At 37.6% G+C, this 19,006-nt stretch overlaps 1 pseudogene; it reads left to right on the forward strand.

The window, feature by feature from the left end:
* Window positions 1-499: 499 nt before the first annotated feature.
* LOC122136757 lies at window positions 500-6,602 on the forward strand (annotated as a pseudogene).
* Window positions 6,603-19,006: the final 12,404 nt, after the last annotated feature.

A 19,006-nucleotide genomic window follows, 5' to 3' on the forward strand; every position in this document is an offset into this window, starting at 1 on the left:
GAAGCTCCTCCCACTGTAATCACATCATCTTAATCCCCCTGTAAGACCATCACAATCATCAGAGAAGTCATCAGTAATCAATCAGTGAGCTCCTCCCTCTGCAATCACTATCAGAGAAGCTGTAAGCACAAAATCATTGAAGCTCCCACTGCATCACAGCATCAGAGAAGCTCCTCCCACTGCAATCACAGCATCAGATAAGCTCCTCCCACTGTAATCACATCATCAGTGTGAAGCTCCTCCCACTGTAATCATATCATCAGTGAAGTGCAGTCCATCACCAATACATGCTGAAGCTCCTCCATCAGTTTACTGCAGAGAAGATCAAGACGATCATCAGTGAGCTACAATTCGCCTCAGACTGAAACCCACAGAAGTATCCTCATTGGAAGCACAAAATCCGCATCAGAGTTGCTGGTTTTAACAAGTGATTCTTAAAGTCTGCTTGTCCCTCAAACTTTTATTTTCACAGTGAATCAGAGTGAGCTCCTCCCACTGTAATCACATCATCAGTGTGAAGCTCCTCCCACTGTAATCATATCATCAGTGAAGCCCATCCCACTGCAGTTCACCAATACATGCTGGAATATCTCCATCAGTTTACAAGTGAAGACGAGCATCAAAGCATCAGGAAGAGCTGAAATCTGCACAGACTGAGATGAAACACACAGAAGATACTGATAAACAAACAGGTTGGTTTTTAACAGTTATTCTTAAAGTCCGCTTGGACCGGAAGTTGCTGTCGACTTTATTTTCAGTGTAGTGACATATCTCCAGCTGAAACAGAATATTGAATAGAGGGTTTGGTGTTATTTTTGGGCTCCTCCTCTCTGTCTCTCACTCATAGCAATCTAATGGTTTCTGGGTGTTACAGTTTTCAGAAATATTGTATATTTTTTAAATGTTACTATTATGTTAGATAAATGTGTCATTGATCAAATTCATTTAACATTTCTCACTACAGAAACATGGGATTTGTGCCTATAATGTTTAAAAAAATAATAGGAATATTGTGGTAGAAATTGTTGTAAACTTTATTGAGAATGTGCTGTGTGGCCCTGCAGTCATCAAAAGTCTAAATAAGGCAGTGATGCATTGTATTTTATAGGCATTTGGTGGGCAGTCCTTAAAGATGTTTACATTACACAGCCTCAGGAGTTATCACTTAAACAAAACATCTAAAGACAACACAGGAAATTAACCCCCGACTGTGAGCTTCAGCAAACCTTCTCCCCAAAGATAACATTACCCAAATGGTTTAGGCTGCACCTGGCCATGATAGCTAAAGATGTGTAAAAATTCACAGTTAACTCTCAGTAGGAAAATCAGAGACCAGCAGAACACCCTCACTAGAAACTATATTGAGTCTAATCAGTAAACAGATGCCATTATGTTCACATTAAATGCCCAATACAATGTGATGACCTTAGTTTTTCATATGATGTTATATCAGGATGTAGGATCAACAGATCTTGAACAGATTCTTAAAGTGGTCAATGATGTTGCTAAAAAGAACATTATTTTTTGTATTTGGTGTAATGTAATGTGTTCATGCAGTTTAAGGTTAAAAAAACACATTATTTTCCACATACTGTACATTATTGTTGCTCCTCTATGCCCCGCCTTTCTGAAACGCGTCGATTTTTACAAAGCTCTGAAAAGCGAGGTGTGCTCTGATTGGCCAGCTATCCAGTGCATTGTGATTGGCTGATTGCCTCAAACGTGTGACCGAAATGTTACGCCCCTTACCATACTGTGATGCCGTGTCCCAGCGCGACGAGACAAAACCAATAAAACCCATTACAAATGAGGCATTTGTTGCATCCAGTGGGGACATAATTACTGATTATAATGACTTATACAGTATTTTTATTTTTTGCATTGCATATCGCACCGCGTAAACATAAAACCATCTTGTGATCAGAGAAAAGACAAACAACAAGCGCTACTCTACACTGCTCAAAAGTCACATTTGAATCATCAGTGGCAAATTCTTTTAATATGAAAATGTACTTACAGACTGTGAGTCAGAAGCGACAGACTGTCCTTGCAAAGTTGGAACTGCCCAACTTTATAGAAACAGACTTTGTGTGTAGACGGCATAGTAGGCTACTCTCCAGCTTCAGGAAACAGTCCTCCGTAAAATGCGCTGCAAACATCTGAATATTTGGGTTGAACAGTTCTAGAACAGTGTTGTAACAATTTATACAATTTAACCACTGATTTCTAGTTGTGTCCTCTTTTGGAAGGACAAACAAAGTAGTTTCGCTTTTACACCAAAACACACAGCAGCTCCACGACATGGTGGCGGCGGCCAGTCTTACCAGTCTTACCTTATAAAGAATATCTTTTTGACTTTAGTCTTTGCAACTTTAGAGATCTTATCTATGCATGAATAGCTTTTAACACTCCAAAGAGAAAGGAAAACTTGAAACCTTGAAATCATATGACCCCTTTAAATTTGTAATCCCTCAAAATTCACCTACGCAACTGACTTAAGGTTACCTGGAGCGTCTCCTAATTGGCATCCAAACAACTCCTAATTGATGTTAGTGTGTCTCCTAATCGCATTGGATGAGTTGGAATTGAGTTTTGAGTTGGATGGTGTCTCACCTCTATGTACACTAGTTGTGTTTCCATTATCCTTAATAATATACAAAATGAAAAACATAAACACATCAAAAACCCCAAAACCATACCACAAAAAAACAAAAAAAGTTTTTATGTTCACATTAGGTGGTTTTTCAGGCAATTCTATAAATGAATATTTTGCAAAAAAGCAATGGAAACAGATTTTCACATTTACCTTGAATATATAAAAGTCACATTACCATACTTTAATGTACTATAACTAGAGATCCAATGATTGCAATTTTCTTGGCCGGTTCCAATGTCCAATTTTTTTTGCAAGTGTGACCTGCCAGTTTTTGAAAAAGTGTTGGGGAAAATGCAATGATAGTTCTAAATATGAAACCGAACCAGTAGATGGCGGCAAATGACTGTTTGAATGAGTGACTCTTTTAGTCCTTTATTCGACAGAATTGTTCAAACAGCTGATTCATTCAGAAACAAGCCAAGTGGCTACTTTCTTTGTGAATGGGTTACTAAATCATTGACTCACTTGATTCGTTTAAAAACGTGGATTCATTCAGTAACGAAACACTGCCGTGTTGCTTGAAGACACAAAACAGTTCTGCTGTGGCTTTGATTGGAACTATTTTCATTTGTGAAATTTAGCAAAAACAACTAATATTGTGTCTAAAGTCACTTAATTTTAACTTATTTTTTATTGTTTCTTGTTTGTACACTATTGTACAAAAACAAATTGCAATTAATCATAATAATTTTACAATGTTGCAAACCTAACAACCTAAAACATATAAATATAAACAAAATATCTTTCAAACTCCCTTTTTCCCCCCCTACCACAGCATGCATCTATAAGTTTCTGTGTGTGCTGTTGCACTCATTTGTTTTGATTTCTGCACGAGTCTCTCTCAGGCTGCACAAGGCTCATCTGGCACGTCATAAATACATTATCAGTCGCCGTAAGTGTGACGTCAAAACAAACTGGAACGGAATCAGCTAATTCAAGAAAAGCACTATACAAATGTAATGAATTAATATTATTATTATTATTATTATTATTATTATTATTATTATTAAATTCCTGTTTGTCTTACTCCTGATTAAGGCACACTTTGGTCCAAGTGTTGGGAACATTAATTTTTCAAAAGCATCCTGCAAGAAAAAGAAATGCTAGTAATGATTAATTAAAAAATTAAATAATATACCTCATTCATGAGGGAGTCAGGGATTTATTTTATCAAAATTATCCTTTATTCTATATTATAGCATCCTATATTATATCAGTTGTCTATTAAATCAGGGCTTACTTTTATGTCTGTTCGCTTTATGTTTTCTTTTGCAGGTATTTTGAAGCCCTATTTATTTATTTTTATTTTTTCATTTCAGAGCTGATGGAAGAGAATGAGGAAACTGAAGATCTGAGTGAAGTGGAGGAAGAATATCATGCAATAGTAAACAACAGTCACTCAAGAATTAACAGTACATTTTTAAAGAAAAGAAGAGCCAAGAAATCAGTCGCTTGCACTCAGTGTGGAACAAGTTTCTCAAGGAAATATAATCTTGAGCGTCACATGAGAATTCACACCGGAGAAAAGCCGCACATATGCGATCAGTGTGGGAAGAGTTTCACAGAAAAATTATACCTTAAAAAACACATGAGAATCCACACTGGAGAGAAGCCATTCACCTGTGAAAAGTGCGGGAAGAGTTTCACACAAAATATATATCTTAGGCAGCACATGAGGATCCACACTGGAGAGAAACCATACCCATGCAATAAATGTGTGAAGAGTTTCACGAATTCATCGAACCTTAAGAGTCACATGAAGATCCACACTGGAGAGAAACCGTTCATGTGTGATCAGTGTGAAAAGAGATTCTCACACAAACATAATCTTGAGCATCACCTGACACTTCATACAGGAGTGAAGCCGTTCATGTGTGATCAATGTGGAAAGAGTTTCACAGAAAAATTATACCTTAAAAGACACATGAAAATCCACACTGGAGAGAAGTCTTACGCATGTGATCAATGTGAGAAGAGTTTCACAGGTTCAGCGTACCTTAAGATTCACACGAGGATCCACACCGGAGAAAAGCCATTCATGTGTGAACAGTGTGAAAAGAGATTCTCAATTAAAACTAGACTTCAACTTCACATGAGAATCCACACCGGAGAGAAGCCATATGCATGTGATCAGTGTGGGAAGAGATTCACAATCAAACCAAGTCTTGAGATTCACATGAGGATCCACACTGGAGAGAAGCCATTCATGTGTGAACAGTGTGAAAAGAGATTCTCAATTAAAAAAAATCTTAAATATCACATGAGAATCCACACTGGAGAGAAGCCGTTTGCATGTGATCAGTGCGACAAAACATTTTCCTGTGCATCAAACCTGAAGAAGCACCTGACGGTTCATACGAAGGAGAAGCCGCATTCATGTTCTGTGTGTGGAAAGAGTTTTTCACTGCTGCAAAGTTTACATCAACATGAGAAAATTCATACCGGTGTGAGAGAGTACATGTGCTTTAAGTGTGACAAGACTTTTATTTCAGCTAGCAGTTTAAAACAGCATGAGAAAATTCATACTGGAAAGAAACCTTATGTTCACGCTGTGACAAGAGATTCAGTCAGTTAACAACTCTGAAAAAACATGAGAGGATCCACAGCAGAAAGAAGCCGCACACGTGTGATCAGTGCGGAACCAGTTTTGCTTTTAAAAGTCACCTGAAGATACACATGAAGATCCATTCAGTGGAGAAACCAATTCCCTAACAGTCACGACAGGGTGTTGGTTTGATATCTGTTAATTCTTTTTCACGCCAACATGACTGTTCGGAACAAAAACTCAGTCCGATTTTCACGAGAATGGTCTGGTCAGACCAATGCAAAAAAACAGCAGTAAATGCACATTCACTCTCTGACAGTAGGTGGCACTCATGGATATGCTGAAATACAGCAGCGCTGTGCAACTTTCTGTTTCTGACTCCTGCTTTTTAAGAAGAAAAAACAGTATATTCGTGTCTTCAAACAGCTGTTCATGTTTTTGTATTTGCTTTGGTGCTTATCAAGAATACAGAGACGAGAGCAATGATTCCAGATTATTTCTACTTCGGTTTTACAGAATAGTACATTGCCCTCAATTTACATGTACTTTGAATTAGTTTTGCTCTAATCAGTTGTTTCACAAGGTGGCAACACTGGCCTGGGCCATTGTTTCACAGTAGAAAACTAAATTAAAAAGACAGAACAACAGCAATATACAGTGACCTCAGTAACAACAGACGCTTGCATTGACAATTATTGTAAATAAAACATGTAGTTCAAAGTGTTCATGAAATACTAATGAGTAAGCCATGATTAGCAAGTTTTTTAGAAAGTTAGAAAGTCACCTTTGCCATCCGAGGCATTTACATTTATGCCTTTTGCAGATGCTTTTATGATGACTGAAAGTGCAGCGCATATAGCACTCTCTGTTGTACATTCATGAATTTGCTTTCCTTTAGTCCTGCACATATTAATTATACGACTGGTGTGAAAGGACCGTCTGTCAGCAAGCTATTTTTGCGTAGCTTAGATGTCAAGACATGAATCTGATATTAATTTTAACTTTTTCATTAGAACAAATACTTGCTCATCCACTTCTACTCTTCCATGCATATGCAAGATTGCCTATACACTCAACTACACTCATGTACTTCTGGCTACTTTTCTTCTCTTCTTCTCCAATAAGTCAGTAAAGTGAGAGATCTGTCTCATTCATTTCAATGTTTACTTTTTGTATTTGCTTCAAGTAATGATGGATTAAACTTATTACTAATTTTATTAACAGCTTATTGTTGTTTTCTGTTTTATTTGCTGCTGATTCTGCAATCAGCAGAAAAAATCCATAATGTTAATTCTTAAAGCTATAAAGTAGATGTGTTTGCTTTTTCCGCTTTTTGTTAGTTTTCTTAGTAGAGCTTTTAAATGCCTAATAAATTATATTTCACCATTTGACTGATACTGAGTGAGATTGCTGTCTGTCTTCATTATTAAGAATATTATTCTTGCTGAAATAAACATTTAATGCATGTGAGAAGAATATGATAAATTCATTCAGACCTGAAAGATTTTGAGTGCTTTTGTGTGTTCATTTGTGTTAGTTCTCACTCCAAACATCGAAACACTGTTTGTATTACATTATTTGTATTACATTATTTTATAGTTCTATGTTTTTACAAATCTGGCTTTATTTTAATGAAGAAACAGAATAATGTTAGGGTTAGCAAAAAGAATTTGCGAATTAATTATTGACCATTTTAATAATTGCCCTTTCCAATTACATCCGATGCAGTTCTGCTTTAGGGTAAATCATTCAAGAGAAACTACTACTTGTTATTTGACTGAAAAGGTAAAGGTATGGGCTGTATTTCTTGATTTACAGAAAGCATTTACAGATAGCGGCCGGTTCTGAACAACCGGCAACCTTCCGCTCCCTCTTTTGAAACCAACACGGAAGTGACTAAAACTGCAATTCATCGACTGGCCGCTGGAGGCTGGCTCCAAAAGGGAGTCAATCCCATAGACTCCCATGTTAAAATGCCCAACTTTACAGCAGGAAAAAAAACATGTTTACACCCTGATACAAAAAATTATTTTAGTCTATATAGCTAACTTTGCCCTTCGTGACAACTGTGAGGGGGGTGAATTTTTTTATAACTCATCCGTTTAAATTATATTAACCCTTAAAGTTCTTCATAATTAATGGCGCGGCCACTTGAGTGTCAGGTAGATTGCCGCTGCTGTCACCGCCATCGAGCTAGGGGGGCATGGCTTCAGCAATTTTCGATTATCCGGGAGTGACGTGTGGTCACGCGCTGCCAAGATGGCGACGGCTGCCTCCACCCACTTTTGGCTTCAAAAACGCTCTTCGGAAACACTTTTATACATACATGATACTGTATGGTGCTAATGTCACAGACACTACGGGCGACGTCCATATTTTTATACATGTGGGCGTACTACAGTTCACAAAAAAAAAAAATGTTTGAAATGCCATACATAATACATACTACTCTTACTTCCCATTTCTGCATGTATCCAGTTATGTTATGCTGTGCATAGTGTGCAAATTTTCTGTATGCATCAAATACCCGGATGACTTACTATATATTACCCAGAATCTGCTTCCGGGGGAAGTCGTGGCCTAGTGGTTAGAGAGTTTCGGCCCTGACTCCTAACCCTAAGGTTGTGGGTTAGAGAAATCTGCTCGGGCCGGCAATACCACGACTGAGGTGCCCTTGAGCAAGGCACCAAACCCCCAACTGCTCCCTGGGCGCTGCAGCATAAATTGCTGCCCACTGCTCCGGTGTGTGTTTCAGGGTGTTGTGTGTTCACTTTGGATGGGTACAGTAAATGCAGAGCAGCTCCAATTCTGAGTAGATGGGTCACCATACTTGGGTTGTATGTCACGTCACTTTCACTTTAAATATAACTCAAGAACACTGAAATCAACGTACAGAAGCGTGTGTTCATACTACCATACAACTCCTAATATATTCCAGTATGATGCGTGTATACTGTGAATAGTAAGAGAATGTTCTGTATTCATGGAATGCCCGGATTACCTGCTACATTTGCTGAAATTTGATGTATGCATCTGGAGAAATTGCATGGGATACTGTTTCCCAGAATACACCTCGCTCCATGTAATGTTTCATCTTCAAATGCATGAGTGAACTGGAGGCGGGGAATGGTAATTATAAAACACTTTTATACATACATGTTACTGTAAAATACAAACTATTGCTGTGTATCTAAAAACAATATCGTAAGCAGGACATAAATTGTACTTTAATCTCTACAGTACGTTTCCGATCAAGTCAGATGACGTCACCTTTATCTCTATAGTGCTTTATACAGTACAGATTATTTTAAAGATATTGAATAATAAAAATATTGAAGTAATATAATATATAAATAATTTGTTGGCAGAGACTATTTACATAACTCTGCCCACCAATGCCTGACTATGATAAACAGCACTGCAAAAGATGCCCATTCATTTGTAATATCAGTAGTGCAGTGGATAAAAGACGTGATGAAAGATTTTGACATGAGTGACCCGAGTTCGAGGCCACCCTTTACCCAAAACTTGTTCTAGGCTACTCCTTTTCCCATTTTGTCCCAATAAAGTTGCATTCAAGGAAATATTTGAAAATTGGAAATAAAAGGTGGTTATCAGTATAGGTATAGGGAGTTTTTTGTCCCAATAAAGTTGCATTCATTTAATATTTTTTTTTAAGTATGATAAATTAAACACTTTGTTATTGCATACTGTTTTATAATGTACTACAGTACTGAAATATAAATATCTACCACCTAACTACTATTTACACAATCATTATTAGTTCTGCTCAGTATGTAAAGTCCATTAATTATGAAATGAGTTCAATTTGGCAATATAGCATTGTTTACTAGTAGAAACCTTAATTAACAAGCCTTTGTAAGAAGAATGGTTAGTACATATATTTGAGATAAAACAACCACAACATCTGCTGAATAAATAATTATTCATCATACAACAACACATCACAACACTACTAAACAAACACTTCTTGCTTATTGTATTCAGGGGCAAGGAAGTCGACCGGAAGTTGAAGTCGGCCGCGTGCCCGCCATCTTGTAGCAGAACTTCACTTGCGTTAGCATCCCATTGACTCCCATTCATTTTTGCGTCACTTTGACAGCGAATAACTTTACATCTGAGGCGTTTAAAGATCTCCATTTGTCCTTATTTTATTTCTAAAGATACACGACAATGTATAAAGGGCTCCATTACCTTCCTATGTTTACTTATGGCCCCGTAGAAACAGTGTTTTTGTAAAAATAGTGCTAACGGATTGCGTCATAACCACTCACTCGACTCTCTGTCGCACAGTAGAGAAAATTACCCCGTACAGACAGGAGGAGAAGCTCACAGGCATCGGGACGTCAACGAGACGTCAAGAGATATGGCCGTACTGGCGTTACATTTTAAAATCACTATAGAACAAAATAATTAATCAGGAAATACTTACTCCTGCTAAACCTCACCCAAAGAACTCCCCCGCTCAAACTCATCGCGCTATTAACTCTGCAAGATTAAGCGATGGCAGTTTGCACGCACAGCTTACGTGAGAAAGGTTTACATCTGTCCAGACAGGTTTGCTGACGTCATCAAGCTTAGTTTGAGTCTGCGCGTCAGAAACGGAAGTTCTAAAAATCGCTAAAAACGGGCTTCACATGTCTCAATTGAGTTCCAATGGGGTCGCTGTGTCCATTTCTTTTACTGTCTATGATTGTATTATGTTTAACATACTATTCTTTAAGAAATAGTAGGCAGTATACACTGCAGTAAGCAGTAAGTATGCCATTTCGAACACAGCCACAGTCTCTTATACAGTCTATGGTTCTGACAATCACTTCATCTTTAGTGATTTTGCCTTCAAAATAAAAGTCCGAAAATGTTTTTGCAGTGATGTTTTAATTTGAGATGAATTGAGTTGAGAGCTTTTAATTTGAAAAGTTCAAAAGAGTGTTATATTCACTGCAAAGTGACAACTCCGTTGCAGATAAGACACATCAGGTTTGCATTCACAAAACTAGGTAGGATGAAGTTGTCTTTCCATTCTTTTTTGTATGCCCTATTTTCGCTGTGCCATTTTCTCCTCACCAGCAGTTTAAATGTTAACATCACTCTGCAACAGATGTAAACATTCCTCCAGCACGCAAATAATTAGAAAAAAAAAATGCAGTTTAGTACGTGAGAAGCATCACGAAATAATTATAAAAGTAAAAGTAGACAAGTAATTATTACAATAGGCTATATTAGGCCTTTAAAATGATACACTTATTAGTTCACAGTATATTGAAATAAATATAGAGCATGATTAAACATGCCATTATGTGGTATTCAAGTCCTCTTTTATTTTTTGACTAATTTTTATCCTTTTCGTATCTCCCACATATGCAAGGCGGTCTGTGTTGCAAGTTGGTGAATGAAGATATTTGCCAGGTTACATAGGCTATCATCACATCTTGCTTTATTAATTAATATACAGTTGTAAAAACCCGGCCGCAGCCGCGACACAAATGGGGCTTTCTTGTTAATGATGTGTTTCCTTCCTACTAGTGATGGGAAATTTTCGGATCATCGGACCTCTGAGTCTCGTGCAGCAAAAGGAACGAATCTTTTTTTTCGAGTCATTTCGTTCATTTTATCAAATATATAATAAAATGTTTACGTGTTTACTTCCCTAACAATTCCTAACTAGTACTCGACGGCAAACGTTGATCACCCCTACAAACAATACAAAACTATAATGGCTAGATAGAAACCAGAAAAAGATTAATTCATTGTTTACATGGTCTTCTATGATTAGCTCAGCTCACCTCTTATCTGACAAGACCCCCCCAGGCTTGAGTCGTTCCTTCATCACGTGACAGCCCCATAAATTTTAAACCATAGACTGTATAAAGAATACTTTAACCTATCGTTCGTTTCTTTTGTCACGTGACGTACAGCATCGATAGAGACATTAATTTACAAGCTTCCTTACAAACGTGTTGCATTGTTCTATTATTATCGTCATCATTTATCATCATTATTATATAATTATGTGATTACTCTTACAGTTACTGTGTTTCTGGTCTCAAAATTGTAGCTTTTTACTTTTTACTTCTTACAGTTTATAAATGTGTGAATTTCTGTCATGATGGTTTATTTTCCATCCACTGATGTTTTAAAACAAAGGTAAATAAAGATTGGTTTATTATTATTATTAAGTCTCTTTCTGACTCAGACTGCAATTGGTAACTCTTATGGGTCTCTGTCATGTGATAACGAGCGACTCGGAAAACCCAAGACCTCGTAGAGATGAACTAATCAATTTTCTTTCCGGCTCAAGACCACATTGACTGAAACAGGTGCTCCTGGAACTTACTAGACTAATTCCAGTACAGAACCCATAGAATTTTGCGCATGCGCGACTGAACGACCCAGCTAACAAAAAAAGGGTCCCCGGACGTCCCCTAAAGGGGCCTCTGCGAACGTCCTCCGTACGTCGCGCGTGTAGGGGCCCCCGTTGACCGTCTAACGTCCTCCGCTGAACGTTTTAAAGCGACGTCACTGGCGGACCTAACGGACGTTCGGGAACGTCCGGGGTACTCCCCTGTTTTGCTGGGGAATCACGGCCCCAGATGATTCGTTTCTTGCCTAGTCACATTAGATATTCATTCGAAAATGACCAAATCGTTCAAGAACGACCCATCACTAACTACTACGTGAGTTTAACACAGAGTAACAGCTTCACTACCAGTTACACAAATAACACTGTAACAGTCTGTCACTGCAACAAAAATAACGACTTTAATTCAACAATTTCCTCTTCTTTGGTGCCTCTCTGCATCACCGTAGTGCCATTTTGGAGAATATGAGATGAATGCAGGCAGCGTACACTCTTCTGTGTCAGCCGCGCTGCACTGATGCGCTGTTTTCTTTCAAACCAAAGCATAAATATATGTACAGCATGGCTGTCACAGGTGCGGCTGACACAGAAGAGCGTACGCCGCCTGCATCCAGCTCATATTCTCCAAAATGGCGCTACGGTGATGTGGGGAGAGATAGTCTCAGGTAGCCGACCTTCAGACCTGAAGGTCTGGAATTCATGGCAGCTTTCATTTGGCCAAGTCCCGCCCATGAGGCTAATTGGCCACCATGTCAAACAACCAGTCACAGATCGTTTCATTCAGCGGCATGTTTCGGAGCGTGGAAAATGTCGCCACATTAACAGACCGGTGGTGTAAAACTCTCAGATGTATTTTAAAGATTCTATGCTGCAAACTTTAAATATTTCACATACTTTTGATAATCCAGCGTTTTATTGATCCTGATAAGCGCTGGTCTTCACAGTTGTGAAGTTGTAAAGACGATGGTTTTCTTCTTTTGTGAAGGGGTTTGGTGCAACGGTATCTTTTTTTCCAGGCGGAACGTTAAAGAACACGTCACACACGTCTTGCGGAAATCTTGTAGAATTCAACCAATCCGATGACGACTTTGACACTACTGAAGTGTTTCCACTTTTGTGTCCCATATGCATCAGACGTTTAACCAATGGTCCGTGGGCGTGACGTCTGAGGCTGAGACTAGGGGAGAGACAGAGGAGAGGAATGATTGTTTTTTGTGTATTTTACTTGGCAGTCTATGGGACAGTCTCAAGTCTCCCGGTTTTCATCCAAAATATCTTAAATTGTGTTTTCCGAAGAAGAACGAAGCTTTTACGGGTTTGAACGACTGGTGGTAAGTGATTATTGACAAAATTTTCATTTTGAGTATCACTTTAATCTATTCTTGTACAAATTATTTCTAAAAAGAAATATGTATTTCTTTTTAGAATTAATTTGTTTGTGTGTACACAACAAATTAATTCTAAAAGGGAATATAAACGTTCTTCGTGTTCATGTATTATAAACCATGATGGTGATGATAATGGAAATACTAAAAATAACCTGCATAACTATTGAAATCGCGTGCATCTTCATATGTTGTTAAAACAAATATTTTTGTTTAAAAAAAAGCCTATAACTTTATGACATATTTTTTTGGTGATTTGATAAATGTAATAAATTGCTCAATGTGAATAATTTTTATTACATTATGAGCTCAAAGATTTGATTACATTTTGACAAAGTGTACATTATTAACATTTTATTACAATAATAGTGTAATACTTTATGCACGTATGCAGTTTTTACATTATGCGAGTTTGCTACACAAGTCAGTAAAGGGAGAAAAAAAGCACAATTAGTTACGTTAGTTACAGTTTGCTGCTTTCATAGAAACAACATTTAGTTGTTTTAAAATTGAAACCTTACATTTAAAGGGATACTCCACCCCAAAAATGAAAATTTTCGTCATTAATCACTTACCCCCATGTCGTTCCGAAACCTGTAAAAGCTTAGTTTCGTCTTCAGAACACATTTTAAGATATTTTGGCTAACTAACACTGTTCAAGGCCCAGAACAGTATGGAAGCCATTGCAGAATAGTCCCATCTGCAATCAGTGGTTCAATCTGAATTTTATGAAGTGACGAGAATACTTTTTGTACGCGAAGAATACAAAAGTAATGACTTTAACAATTTGTTTCCTCTGTGTTTTTCCGCATCACTGTAGCACCGTTTTGGGAATATGAAGCTTACTCATCAGCGTACGCTCTTCTGTGTACCTGCGTGGCATGGACTGCCACTGTTTTTCATTCTAACAGCATAGCGTAAATACACTTAGAAAATGTATTCTTGTGATCTGATCTTTCTGATGTTGTGGTCAATGCACAACCTGCAAGATCGAGCTGTCTTGTGCAATGGTGGTCTTTGAAGTAGTGATGTTACGTTCCAACACTGAAGCTTCAACCATTTTATCTAAACACACATTCACACTTGAAGCACTGTATAGGAGCTTGATTACGTTTTGAGAAAAGCATGTGATCTATGACTTCTGAAGCTCCATGAGTCACTTGAAACACCAACGTGAACTGCTTCAATATCTGGTTTCAAACTAAGCGAACCTCCAGCCCCGTTTCCTTTACATTATATGTGATTATGAATGTGTTTAGCATTGTTTTGTTTGTTTGTTTTTTTTGAATGGAAAATTTTTCAAAAATTAACTTTGGCCATGAAATTACAGTCTAAGGACTAAGGCAGAGTTAAAATAAACAGATCATAGATTTAATTTATGAATTTATGTTTTATTTATTTAATTATTAGTGCCAGTACACCAGCACAAATGAATGACTTTGACAATGACCGTTATTTATATAAAATATAATGAAACAAAGAATCAGCTGTAGAACCACATGTGAAACCCTACCCTGTAAGAGAACATAACACTTTGGAGGGTGTTATTTATTTTTATGACCACTAGAGGCCACAGCATAACCACTTTTAAAAACCTCTCGCGTAGTGACACCTTTTTTGGCAATACAATTATGTTGAAAGCTTTGCAGGTTCGGAATGCTTCACTTCGCCAACACTGCTTTGAAGGTCAGCTGGTCATCAAAGATGGACCCCAAGATTTTCTGACCGGGAAGGTGAATTGGGTTAATTGTACAAGAGCCTAGCTGGATGGAGAAATCATACTGTAGATTTAGAGTTGGCAGGGAAGACTAGAATCTCAGTCTTTCCAAGGTTGAGCTGTAGGTGATATTCTTTCATCCATACCGAGATGTCCGCCAGGCACCTGAGATTCCGTGCAGTAACCGTTTGGATCATCTGGTTGAAATGAGGAGATTCGAGCTATGTGTCATCAGCAAGCAATGGTAGTAGAAGCCATGTGCCTGTAATGATGGACCCCAGTGATGTAGTGTTATAATGGAGAAGAGGAGGGGTCCCCAATAACTGAATCCCAGAGGAACCCCAGTGACTAGTTGAGCGTGCTTTGGATGCCGCCCCTCCCCAGGAACCCCTGAAAGACTACCATGAGATTGTATATTTGGGGGGTGAGATTGTGAGATTGGTTATATGGTCTTTTCAAGTGCCAAATGTAGGGTTCAACTGATAAAAAACTAGCAATGTCTGTATGTGGGCTATTGTGCATTTTCACAGAAATTGTACTAACCATTTGATCATTTGGGTCCCACATATTGGATTTTTATTTCCTTAACCCTGGGAGTACGGTCCCACATATGGGGTTTAGAAATTTTGGTGACTTCACATAACTAACTAAATTCAGACTGTGCTTTCAACTAACTTTGCTTGACGCTGAGCGCAGAGATAGACGTGCACATGCGCTTGTTTATAGTGTATCACAAATATGCAGTGTGGTTCTTAACCACATAATGTATATTTTAGGTTTCAGACATTTAAATACACATAATTACTGAGTAAAATAATAAATTTAGAGTTTGGTAAAGCACAAACTTCTAGGTAAGCAACACTAACAATCCATTTCCAACGTTTAATTTGTCCGATGTGTGTTTATTCATATCCGATACACATCGGGTAAGTTAATTATATTTTCACTCTAGTCTTTTCTTCTCCCAGTTCACCGTCCACTTATAAACTTGTATTTTGGGATAAATTAATGAATTCACATTCTGTAACCTCTGACTGACCAGACTCTTGCCTGCAGCACCCCCCAGTTTTTTTCCCTCATGTTACAGATCACGATCACAAGATCAGTTAGGAAACTTTTTTAAAACACAAAACACACTCATTCACATATTTTTGTGAATCGAAATATCGAGATGGTTCATGAGCATGGTAGACAAGTTTTCGTTGCCTTTTTTAGATAAAAAAGGTAAAAACTAGATAAACAGCAATCAAACTGTCATATAGTGTTATTGTGGCCGTGGTGTGTCACGTGATAAGCATGAAGTGTCCGCCATGGAAACAATAAGGGGAAACGGTCTAAAATAACGTTCCCAGCCCCCCTTAGAAAAACTCACTCTGGGTTGCCTCTAAAATATTTTACCTTTACCACTGAAATGTATATGTGTGGACTTTACTTCAGTACAAAGGCTAATTTCTACCTGATTTTAAAATGTAAGAGCATTTATTTTAAATGATATACAATGGCTACTTGGCTGCTTAATGCAAAGGTAACTGGCCACATTTACAAAACCAGGTGGATTATGTTTTCGCGGCCATTCTATGCAAATGTTACTTAAACGTTGGGTTGGTATTGGAGTCCTGTAAATTTTTAAAGACACTGATGGCTCCGCCAACATTCTATGATTGGGCCCATATGGGCTGTAAATATGGGCCCTATATGGGTTTGTTCATGGGTTCCATGTGGGCTCCATCTAAATTAGCCCATTTGAATATCTCTATGGGGCCGTGAAAACTGGGGGCTTACGTGGGGTCCCAAGACCCATGTTTGGTCCCGGACTTATGACCCCAGCATCCAATCCAAGGTGGGGGGCTTATGTTTGGCCGCCATACGCGACTGTACAATTATGTGGGCCTAGATGGGTTGGTTCCACGTGGGTTTCAATGTGTGCCGCTTATATAAATTGTGCCCATATAGAATCTCATATAGAACCCCCTGAAGGGGCTCAACTGGGCAAGATACATAAGACCCATACTGGTCCCAGTTTGACGCCCGCATATTGGTTACACCAGAGTATGGTTTTATCATTTGGTTACAGGACTGGCCCCATGTGGTTTTATGCTTGACTGTTCTAATGAGGTTTTTTTTGAATCATCACGCCTGAACGTATAAATTAATTATAATTATTCATTCTAATTTTACTTGTGATATAAAAAAAATTTATAGAACATTTAAATAAATTGGATAAAAGCAACATCAGTATTTTAGGTTAGGTAATGTCCTTTTCTACTTGAATAGTCCACTGTGTTCATTCATCAACAAAATCACAAACTTGAAAGGGGCAATTTAAAAATAAATTCAATTAAAAATGTCAAAAGGTTAATTATATCAAGACCTTTATTAAATAATTTCATAGACCAAGTTTCATAAAACTAACTGCAGGTTTTTGTAAAGTGTACACACCACGTTACCAGTTTAATTTAAAACAGTATAATACGAACTACCCACCGCTGGTTTTTACATAACCAAACTTATGTAACCTTTAAAAAATAATACTAATAAAAAAAATTTGAAAATCAACAGTCAAGAAATGAAAACCTTTGTCATGATGCCCCCTACTGTTAATTCCAAGGCCATAAAACAAAAAGTAAGTAATTTTTGGAACACCATGACATTGTTTATTTAAAAATCTGGAATTTTCTGTCCCTTCACTGAAAGTCTGGTTCCAGCTTTATTAATTCAATCATCTGAAAATCATGAACAGACCTTTCAATGGAGAGACAGAAATGTTCTTAAATTTAATACCAAACCCCCACACAGGGCTCAGACACACGAAAAAAAAAAAAGTCTCCCGTGAACCATTTTGGTCTTTCTGGTTCAAGGTCTTGGTCATTGCATTCTTCTTCAGTCCACCTATAAAAACAAAAGTTTACACACATAATCATCTGAAATGTCCAGCTACATACTTTAAACTGTAATTTACTCACCAAACCCATAAAACTTGTTCGTCTTCTAAAACACAACAGAAATTGAAGATATTTTTTTATGCAAATCTAAAAGAAAATAGTTGCCCCCTCCACTTGAATTTATTTTCTTATGGGTTTCTAAATGAAAAAAAAAAAAACAAAAAAAAACCCCCCATTAAGGCCCCCTTATTCAATTGATGACCGTTTCATTTTGGGTTGAACTATTCTTTAGGGTCTGGATTAGGATTGGTTTGATTAGTTATTGCCGAGTTTATTTCTATAATCGTACATGTAAATGTAACATGTTGGGGTCGAGGGGGTGATTTCTTTTAGACATTTTTCAAAAATATATTTATCTCACCTAAATGTTTGATTATGCACTGCCTTTTTTTTTGACAATCGTGCAAATGTTGCACAATAGCTTACACACAGCACAAGCCTGATTTCATGGGCTGTATGTAAGGCTGCCCTTTTATTACCTAGTTCACACATACCCATTTGCAGTGTGCATGGCAGTCCATGTGCAGTACTAAGCTGTGGCAAACCACCCAGACTGCGTACACACTGGATCCTGCAAATGATCAGTTGCTGTTTACACAAACACAACATTTATCCATTATTTCCTGAATTTCTCAATTCCAAACATTGTTACTGAAAATGCTTCTTCAGCATTGATTAGTTTAACAGTACAGTATACAATCTTTCATAGATGTGTTTCAAATGCTAAATATAAGAACCACATTACCAATGCTTTTTACTTTTGCATTTACTCCTAGATAATCGATACAGTAAACCGTCAGCCAAAGTGTGAAAAACATTTAAACTACTGTTCTTCACATTCTCTAACATTCTTAATTAAACTACCATTGACAGAAACTCAGCTCCTACCTTTTTCTTTTGCATTAATTCTTTGAATGACAAGCAATTCGCTGTTCATAAATGACTTTGTTTTCCTAAAGTACCCTAGTGCCATCTGTTATTGCCTAGTTAATCTTAAAGCACTCTTTCCCTTTAAACCTAGACAAAAAGTCATAGCCTATATGTTGACTGTAAAAACAATTAGACTTAAATCGTATGCATTTATGTTAACTACTACATTTCGTGTCATCCATGTTCATATTTACCCGCAAAACACCAAGGTGCTGTTTCTTTTTATGTTCTGTGCTTGCAGTGCAGTAAAAATGGTTGGCTGCAGATGCACTGCTCCTTGATGTAACTGCTGTCCATAACCGTGTGCAGGTAAACGCTTTAACCCTTAACACAACGCGCAAAAAATCTCACTGCATACACACTGCCAAACGAGTAATGTAAACCAGGCCTTATGATTGTTATTGATACATGGTGTCGTACTGAATTGGTTCAATATATATTGAAGTTGT

The sequence above is a fragment of the Cyprinus carpio genome, chromosome B3 (genome assembly GCF_018340385.1).
Source record: "Cyprinus carpio isolate SPL01 chromosome B3, ASM1834038v1, whole genome shotgun sequence".
NCBI lineage: Eukaryota > Metazoa > Chordata > Actinopteri > Cypriniformes > Cyprinidae > Cyprinus > Cyprinus carpio.